This window comes from Bombina bombina, chromosome 4 (assembly GCF_027579735.1).
Source record: "Bombina bombina isolate aBomBom1 chromosome 4, aBomBom1.pri, whole genome shotgun sequence".
Classification (NCBI taxonomy): Eukaryota; Metazoa; Chordata; class Amphibia; order Anura; family Bombinatoridae; genus Bombina; species Bombina bombina.
The window spans coordinates 1075031602-1075041582 of NC_069502.1; the positions used below are offsets into that span (position 1 = coordinate 1075031602).

Genomic DNA, 9981 nt, shown 5'->3' on the forward strand with positions numbered 1-9981 from the left:
GGACACAACTATAACTTTACTTATATAATATTACCAAACCTATGCTTACCATCCATAAAGAGTTGATATTCCTAATGGTGTGGCATTATAGAAAACGTTCATACATACTGGTTTGAGGGACTTATAACTAGACTAAAAGGGCGAAGACAAAGCTAAGTCCCTACTTGTATAATTTAATTACCAAACCTATGCGTATACTTAAGTGTCTAAAGGAAACAACTATAGGAATTGTTTGTTCGATAAACCTTTAGTTGAATTTTTTTTTATACCAACTCATATTTAATTGTCCTACAATGTTGTCCAACTATCCTTATTAACTTATGTGTCCTTATTAACCCCTATATAGCTCAGGGGAATGAATCACTGCATTTGTACAGGGTCAGGACTTAGTGTCTCATCTGTTGTAATTCATAGTTTATAGATGTAAACATGAAATTATTGCTGATGTTTAATTTTATTTTTATATATATACATGGACTAGTGCCAATAATTAATTAGGTCAAATTCCGAATTTAATCCATTAGGGACCCTAGTATTGAGTCTATGTATCCAAAAGACTTCTCTTTTTGAAAGCATGACCTCTCGATGATGGTCCAAACTAATGATTTTGGGTTCTTTCCATTTTTCATCCTAAAATGTTGTACCAACAGTGTAGTGAGATCTCCCTGTTTAATGTTATTTACATGCTCCCGAATCCTAGATCTCACCTGGCGTGTGGTTAAACCTACATATTGGATTTCACATAATTTGCAATTCAAAAGATATATTGCATAAGTGGACCTGCAATTGAAACAGGCTTTATGTTCAACGGTCTCTCCTGTATAAACACTTTTGAAACCATTTCCTGCCTTAACATATTCGTACGCTGTGCAGTTTGTGTAACTACATTTATAAACCCCTTTGAACCTAAGCCAGGAAGATTCCCTCTTATCATAGTCTTTCAGTTGTGTGGGAGCTAGTTGGTTCCCTAATGTTTTGCCTCTTTTGTACGCAAATCGACAGCCTTTAGAGACAACCTCTGTCAAATCATCATCTGCTTTAAGCATTGTTAGATGTTTGCAGACGATATTACACACTTGGTGATACTGCCTGCTATATTGTGTGACAAATGTCACCCTTCTAACTCCTTTTCCTTCTTCTACTGGTTTATTTTTATCCTTCAAAAGGCTGGATCTATCCAAATTTTCTACCACTTTACGTGTATAGCCTATGGCTTCTTTAGGGTAACCCCTTTCAAGAAATCTATCAGTCAGAGCTTTAGCATGTCTAGAATAATCCTCATATTTGGTACAATTAATCTTTACCTTGATGTACTGGCCTTTCAGCACAGACCTAAAGACCTGCTTGGGATGACTACTTTGGGGATGTAGTAGGGTATTTCCTGTTATAGGTTTTCTATACAGTTCAACCATTACTTTCTGTTCCTTAACTCCCTTCAAAATGACATCTAAATAGTTGATACTTGATTCCCCAAATTCAAACGTAAATTGAAGGCTAGCATCATTGGTGTTTAAGTACTGGACAAAATCAACTGCTCTATCCTTACCCCCCTTCCAAATCACAAGCAAATCATAAATATAGCGTTAATAGTAGGCTATATTCGATTGAAAAGTATTTCTCTCTCCAAAGATGTGGCACAGCTCCCACCAACCCATATAAAGGTTGGCTTATGATGGGGCAAATTTAGCCCCCATAGCTGTGCCACATCTCTGAAGATAGAAAGTTTGCTCAAACATAAAATAATTATGAGTGAGCAAATATTTGGTCACCCTAAGTATAAATTGTACATAGTCGCTATCATAATTAGTTGCTCTCCTTAGGAAGAAGGCAACTGCTTCAATTCCCTGATCATGTGGGATCGACGAATATAGTGCCTTAACATCGTTGCCTTCCTCCCAAGTGACTTTCTCAATCTCATTCAGGAGTTGTTTTGTATATTGCAAAAAGCTCATAAAATCTCCCACCAAAGGTTGAAGAAGGGTATCCAACCACTCTGAAAGTGGTTCCAACAGGGAACCAATCCCATTGATGATTGGTCTACCCTCCACATTCTCCAAGGTCTTGTGGAACTTTGGAAGATGGTTAAAAATCGATATCCTAGAGTATGGTGGGTATAAAAAGTTACAGGTCTCCTGATCAAAAAAGCCCAGTTCCCTACCATCATCAATGAGTTGTGTAAGTTCTCTCTGAAACCTTTTTGTGGGGTCAATATCCAATTTGGTATATTGAAGGGGGTTTTCTAGTTGTCTATGGGCTTCATAAATGAAATAATCCCTATTCATGACTACTATTGAACCCCCCGTATCAGCTGCCCTAATGACCAAACCACGATTGCTTTCCACATTTTTGAGAGCTAGTTTTTCTTTAGCTGTCTAATTACCTTTGGAGCCCATCATTGTGGTATAAGCTAAATTTGTGAGGTCATTTTCGACCCTCTTCTGGAATTTTTCAAAAAAGAAACAGCACAGAGGGAAAGACCACAAAGGTAATAACAAAAAGAACAAACAATCACACAAAAAAGTCACTTTTTCAGACAGTGAAGTGGAATCACAGTATGAGACACAGTATGCAGGCTCGTCCTCAGGGGAAGAGAATACACAGTCCATTACAGCAGTAGCAAAATCTAGTACACCCATACTCAAGTTGTACACTAGGGGCAGAGGTAGAGGCAGATGGTCAAAATACCAAGAGGTGGAGGCCAGGCAAATCACGGAGTCCACTGCCTCCGCATCCCTAGTGGAAACAGAAAGGGTAGACCTTGAACAGGTTTTTTCCAGGGCTCCCGTAGGACCAGAAGGGGGGGGCAGAGATGGAGAGCATTCAAGAGGAAGGTATCCAGTCCGGAGAGGCCGGCAACACACAAAGTACAATTCAATTGACTCCCATTATTAATCTATCAGACTATAGCCTTAATAAAATAGAAGAAAAGGTTCTTAGTCTAGCATTGAGTTTTGTACCTACAGAAGATTTTAATTTGTTGTTAGACGTAAACAAAATGATTAGAACATTCACGCTTAAGAAACACTTTAAGTCCAATTCCTTAAACACAAACTCAGCATGTGGTACATCAGGAGGTGGGAATTTGGGGTTAACATACAGTGATTTGTGAATGCTGTGATGTGGTAAGTCTTGAGGCTCTGCAAGCAGAGGAACTTATTGAGGATGATGTTTTGATGGATTCAAACATAACAAGATATCCCACGCTTAAAACAGTCTGAACATTTTACCCCATACAATCCAGAGGACAACTTATGGAAAAATTCCAGAAGAGGGTCGAAAATGACCTCAAAAATTTAGCTTATACCACAACGATGGGCTCCAAAGGTAATTTGACAGCTAAAGAAAAACTAGCTCTCAAAAATTTGGAAAGCAATCATGGTTTGGTCATTAGGGCAGCTGATAAGGGGAGTTCAATAGTAGTCATGAATACAAGTCCCCCCTAAAATTTGCATGTACTGAATTTTCTCTATATATATTGAGTTTCAACATTAGGAATATTAATACTTTAGGGGTGGTAAACGTATCAATAAACTTAAACAAAGATAAATACAGATATTTGGGTTAAAATTTTCCAGATGACAGTTTAAAGCCCTCTTTCAAAATAGGCGTGTTTTCAACACTTAATTGTAGGTGTGTTTGTATGGTCACGTGTATAGTTTTTACTATACACGTGAGCAAATATGTGTTTTAGTATTTAAAGGGTGTAGATACAGGTACCCATTAGCTACAAATACGGCAAAAGCCTAAATGCGTCAGCCAGAGGGTACGTGGATACCCACACCTACGATATCGCCAGTTTAGTTATATGCTGTAACCATTTTTTTCCATGTTTTAAGGAATAAAGTTTTTTTTGTTTTTCCTTTTATTCAGTGATCTCTGTTTTGCTTTTTGTATTTTATTCCATTGGATACCTTTGAGAGCACGGATTGGCCAGGCAGCACTGCAGTCCCGTTTCCTTGGATCACAGTTTAGCTCTAAAGAGGATGGCCTAAGGATACCGGTCCCAGCGCCACTAGGCTACGGCAAGCTAGCCCCTCCCTCCCCCTACACTTCACATGCTCCTACGCTACTTGTGGGTTGGCAGCTGAACAGATCACAAACAGACCACATTGCTGAGAAAGCGAACTATGTCAGGAGAGGAGAGACTGATGGACCAGCAGAATAAGGATGAATGGCCTGGTCATTTGGAATCATCTTCTAATGAGGAGAGAGTCTATGGGGTGAAGCTGGCAGTGAGAGAGCACATTGGAGGCTTGGTCAGTTAGCATAATATATTGTATGTATGATGGCCACACCCTCTCACCACCTCAAAAACATACATGCACATGGTCTAATGCTCACACACAGGATTCAAACAATGATTGATCTTTACATCCAAATGTTCTGTATGTCTTGGGACTGATTGCTTCTGCACAATAAATCACTCTAGCACACCCTCTCTCATATGGACTCATAATGCTTGTCCCCTTCCCTAGGAGACACAGAATATGGGTGCAGGACCTAGCTGCACACTCCCATTACCCACAATCCTAGTCCAGTGGAGAGAGCTTACAACAAAGCCCACTGGAGGGGCAGAAATATGATCCGAGTTCAGGTGTTTATATCCCTCCAGTGGAACCTTGCACTACTCCCATCAAAAGTTAGCAAGATCATCATGGTGTGCTGTTGCCTGCACAATCTGGCGCAGCGTGATGGCATTTTGAGGGAGGTACGACCGGACAAAGTTGTGGAGGAGGAGCTAGAACCTCTTGACATGCATGGGGAGATTTCCTGGGGCTGCCAAGTTAAAGACAAAATCATACCTGAGTACTTAATTTTTAACCTTTAATATTTGACTTCATGTATTCCATAATAATGATAACTTTATGGGTCCCAGTACCTAAGAAAATCAAATTGTGTAACACATGGGAAGGTGATATTAAAGGGACATAAAACCCTTTTTTTTTTTCATCAATCAGGTAGAGTTTACATATTCAAGCAACTGTTATCAAATATGCTTAATCTTTTGTGTATCCTTTGTTGAAAGAGCAGCAACACAGTATTGGGAGCTTGCTGAACACATCTGGGGATCCAATAATAAGAGGCATATTTGGGCATCCACCAATCGACAACTAGCTCCCAGTAGTGCACTGCTGCTCGCGAGTCTACCTATGTATGCTTTTAAACAAAGGATACCAATAGAACAAAGAAAATAAGATAATAGAAGTCAATTGGAAAGTTGTTTAAAATTGCATGTCCAATCTGATTCATGAAAGTTTAATTTTGACTAGACTGTCCCTTTAACCACTATGGAAATATTGAACTGTTTTACACCCACCGACTTCCAGTGATGTAGACATAGCAATGAGTTTACCACTATAGCAGTAGAGAACGGTTTTACACCCCTTGACCTCTGGGAAAACACATAGATAAAAAGATTAAAGTTTAAAAATATTTTCAAATTATATATGCCTTCTAGCTTGACAATGGAAGCAAAACAGCTGTACCCTTTTAAATTACCCTTGTAGCAGTTTATAAAATGCTGGCTTTTTTTTTTAAAGCCCACATCCACACACTATGTAGTTTTCTGCTTTTAAACAGGTGTTGACAGATACAAATGCTCTGTGCAGTGAACACACCTACCAATCAGCAACTAATAATCAGCAAGATTACAAGTTATGGCTGCTCGCTAATTTCGTGTACGTTATTTTCATTGCTCACCTTTCATAGAGCTGCTATTACAGGTTTTGAAAAAGCAGGCTTGCGCGGGCGATATGGTGGCGTTGAGCTCACCCAAATACAAGCGCTGCTTTGACGTGCTTGTGCACGATTTCCCCATAGACATCAATGGGGAGAGTCAGCTAAAAAAAAGCCTAACACCTGCGATCGCGGAATGAAAAGCTCCATTGATGTCTGTGGGGAAAGAAAAAGTTTCGTTTTAAACCGAACACCCTAACATAAAAACCACATCATCGTCAGTAGAGGATGGCCCGCGCCCGATGTCTTGAAGATGGACCATCCATGCCGAATGGATGAAGATGGAAGATGCCGTCTGGATGAAAACTTCTGAACCGCTTGGATGAAGACTTCTGCCTGCTTCGATGAGGACTTCTGCCCGCTCTGATGAAGACTTCTGCCAGCTGGATGAGGATGGATGTCCGGTCTTCGAAAACTGTAAGTGGATCGTCGGGGGTTAGTGTTAGGTTTTTTAAGGGTTTATTGGGTGGGTTTTATTTTTAGCTTAGGGTTTGGACAATGTAAAAGAGCTAAATGCCCTTTTAAGGGCAATGCCCATCCAAATGTCCTTTTCAGGGCAATGGTTAGCTTAGGTTTATTTAGATAGGATTTTATTTGGGGGGTTTGGTTGTGTGGGTGGTGGGTTTTACTGTTGGGGGGTTGTTTGTATTTTTTGTTTATTTCTTTAGGGCAATGCCCCGCAAAAGGCCCTTTTATGGGCCATTGGCAGTATAGTGTAGGCTAGGGTTTTTTTGTTTTATTTTGGGGGGGAGTTTTTTAATTTGATAGGGCTATTATATTAGGAGTAATTCGTTTTTATTTTTGATAATTTCGTTTTTTATTTTGTGTAATTTAGTGTTTATATTTTTTGTAATTTAGATAATTGTATTTGATTAATTGAATTTATTTTATTTGGTTGTAATCTTAGGTTTTAGTGTAAGGCAGGTTAGGTTTTATTTTACAGGTGAGTTTGTATTTATTTTAGACACAGAAACAAAAGAAAGAATATACAAGGCGCTGCTTAAATCTATATAAAAGTTTTTCTTCTAATAAGGTGTAGTAATATTACATTCAAAATCAATTAAAAATAGTACCCCTGATATTGTACAGAGGAAACATTGTATTTATTTTAGCTAGGTAGTTATTAAATAGTTAATAACTATTTACTAACTAGTCTTCCTAGTTAAAATAAATACAAACTTACCTGTGAAATAAAAATAAAACCTAAGATAGCTACAATATAACTATTAGTTATTTTGTAGCTAGCTTAGGTTTTATTTTATAGGTATTTCGTTTTAAATAGGAATTATTTAGGTAATAATTGTAAGGTTTATTCAGATTTATTTTAATTATATGTAAGTTAGGGGGTGTTAGGGTTAGGGTTAGACTTAGGCTTAGGTTTACATTAGGGTTAGGGTTAGGTTTAGGGGTTAATATATTTATGTAGTGTCGTGGGAGGCCAGAGGTTTAGGGGTTAATAGTTTAATTTAGTATATTTTGTTGTGGGGTGCTTGCAGTTTAGTGGTTATTAGGTTTATTATAGCGGCGGTGTGGGCGGACGGCAGATTAGGGGTTAATAATATTTAAATAGTGTTTGCGATGCGGGAGGGCGGTGGTTTAGCGGTTAATAGGTTTAGTATAGTGGCGACGATGTTGGGGAGCGGCGGAATAGGGGTTAATACATTTTTTAAGTGGCGGCGATGTCCAGAGCGGCAGATTAGGGGTTAATAATTTTAGTTTAGTGTTTGCGATGCGGGAGGGCCTTGTTTTAAGGGTTAATAGGTTTATGGGTGTTAGTGTACTTTGTGACAGTTTAGTTATAAGTTTTATGTTACAGCTTTGTAGCATAAAACTCATAACTACTGACTTTAGATGGCGGTACGGATCTTGTCATTTTAGGCTGTACCGCTCACTTTTTGGCCTCACCGCAAAACTCTAATACCGGCGCTATGGAAGTCCCATTGAAAAAGGACTTTTTTAAAAGTGCGGTACTGACGTTGGGTGACTGCCAAAAAGGTGTGCGGTACAGCTATAACTGCAAAACATTACAGAACCTAGTGAATGTGTATTACAACATATATCAAGTTTGGCATTAAATTCCTTTCTAAATGCTGCTAACTGTTTCTGTATATTTTGCAAACTTCTGTTTAGCTGATCATTCATTGCTTTGGCCTGTTTAAGTTTGAGTCTGAGAACCTTTTTTTTCCATATTACTGAACTCATTATTATTATTATTATTATCGGTTATTTGTAGTGCGCCAACAGATTCTGCAGCGCTAACTCATTTTAAATTCTCATTATGTAACTGAATTTACTCTACAAGCATTGGTAATTATGAATATATATCACATCAACGGTGGACACTGATTGGGAGATTAGCATGTTTAGCATCAGCAGGTTGACTAGACATGACATTTTGATTAGCCTGTCCAAAGGTAGGCTGATCTAGAACACTGACTATATCAGGATCAGAGTGTGCTGGGTAACCACTGGAGTAGATGGCATGTGCCAATCAATCAATCATATATATATATATATTTTTTTATTTTTATTTTTAAAGTGGGAGTTTCATCTTCACATACAAGTGTGTTTCTTCCAGTCTGTAGATGCTGTTATGTATGGTGACTGTTGCAGACAGTCTTGCTGATATTCAGTGATGGATTAATAAGCTTTATATAGTGTATGCACGTACTCGCCAGATAGAGGGAGATGTGTCTTGTCACAGGTGTTCCTTAATGGCATAGATATGTCTTTACATAAAATCACCAAATAAAGTCCATCAAAGATGGTCCCTAAGGAGAAAGGCGCCCTCTAGAGGCTACCGTTGATGGTTAAGGAGAGATACACGAGGATCAGCTCTTCTTGGAACAAAGTGGAGAAACTGCAAATATGAAAATCAGAAAAAGGCACTCCAATTGTGTAGAAGATCTCAACAATTGTTGGAAATTGTTTCAATACATCACTCTACAGAATGATACTCACAAAAGCGGCGCGCTATGTGGCAGTGCAAGTCAGGCAGGCTGGATAGATCAGAGCCCACCAGCTGGCTCACTTCAGATCGTGGATATAACAATGGTTGCTGCAAAATAAAATGCAAGGAGGGTGGGGGAAGGGTACTCCAATAGTGCATGAAATCACTACAAAATAGAGGAAAATCCCAAAGACCCTACAAAAAATATACTCACAAAAGTGGCGCACTATATTGCAGTGCAAGTCAAACAAGCTGGGTTAATATGAGCCCACCATCTAGCTCACTCAGGCAAACAGGCACCAGATCCACAGTTAAAATTAAAAAAACACTCACAGTTTTAAATAAAAACCAAAATAACCTCTAGCATAGAGGACTATTTATTGAAAAAAATATATATTTAAAACTTAAATATAATCTGCAACGCGTTTCACAGTGCTTATGGAACTCTTTCCTCAGGCAGTGAAAAATATGTCTTTACAATCTGGGGGGGGGGTCAGGGGGAATTAATCAGTGATCTCTCCTGGACCTATTTAATGTATACAGCATCCAGTTGATTTTATTTTTTTATCTTTTTCAGAAAATATTTTAATACATTTAAATTTTTTACACTTCATCGTGCCACCTTGCAGATATATTTTTCAATGTATATTTTTAAGTTATAGCATGATTAAAGGGAAACTAAACCCACATTTTTTCTTTCATAATTCAGATAGAGCATGCAATTTTAAGCAACTTTCTAATTTACTCCTATTATAAATTTTTCTTCATGCGTTTGCTATCTTTATTTGAAAAGCAGCAATGTAAAGCTTAGGAGCAGACCCATTTTTGGTTCAGCACTCTGGATAGCTCTTGCTTATCGGTGGCTACATTTAGCGATCCAGTCAGCAAGCGCAACCCAGGTACTGAATCAAGAACTGCTCCTAAGCTTTACAGTCTTGCTTTTCAAAGACAGCAAGAGAACAAAGAAAAATTTATAATAGTAAATTAGAAAGTTACTTAAAATTGCATGCTCTATCTGAATCATTAAATGAAGAATGTGGGTTTAGTATCCCTTTAAGTAGTTTTTAATACTCTATGTGCTTCAAATGGCTGCCATTTCTTTAGGAGATGTGAAAGATTTGGTTGTCATGAACAGTCTCTTTTTTGTATGTTTTTATATATAGATACTTACGTCTCTTTGTGGACTGTGGTTTTGGAGAGGTGGATAAACAGGTAAGTATGACATATTGACATGTGTATATGCTTATGCTATAATAGTTTTCATACCTAGAATCATGGGTTTGGGTTTGTTCAGT

At 38.2% G+C, this 9981-nt stretch overlaps 1 protein-coding gene across 1 annotated transcript in view; it reads left to right on the forward strand.

Annotated features, from left to right (window-relative positions):
* Nucleotides 1–9981, forward strand: part of KCNK12 (potassium two pore domain channel subfamily K member 12) — a 237150-nt gene that overhangs the window by 102189 nt on the left and 124980 nt on the right. The gene's annotated exons all lie outside the window — the stretch shown is intronic.